The sequence below is a fragment of the Capsella rubella genome, unplaced genomic scaffold (assembly GCF_000375325.1).
Source record: "Capsella rubella cultivar Monte Gargano unplaced genomic scaffold, Caprub1_0 scaffold_1, whole genome shotgun sequence".
Taxonomy (NCBI): Eukaryota; Viridiplantae; Streptophyta; class Magnoliopsida; order Brassicales; family Brassicaceae; genus Capsella; species Capsella rubella.
Window position 1 is genome coordinate 11,471,382 of NW_006238923.1, and position 293 is coordinate 11,471,674.

Here is a 293-nt window from a genome sequence, read left to right on the forward strand (position 1 = left end):
CTTGATTATATATTTGGTTAAAACTTTTGTTTTCAATTATATTTCTTCTTTATTTTATGTACTTCTTCATTTTTTCATTGTTTTTATACTATTAAATATATAATACATATGTATAATAATATTTTATGGCTATAAGGAAATTACTTTATCGATGGGATTCAAAACTATTGATTTCTGACCATCGCACCATAAGAAAATCAAACTAAATAAACCATCTTCATTGTTTTACTTTATATGTTTTTTTCTTTCTCACAAATTCATGTATATTTATTTTATTTTCAAAGTATGTAATT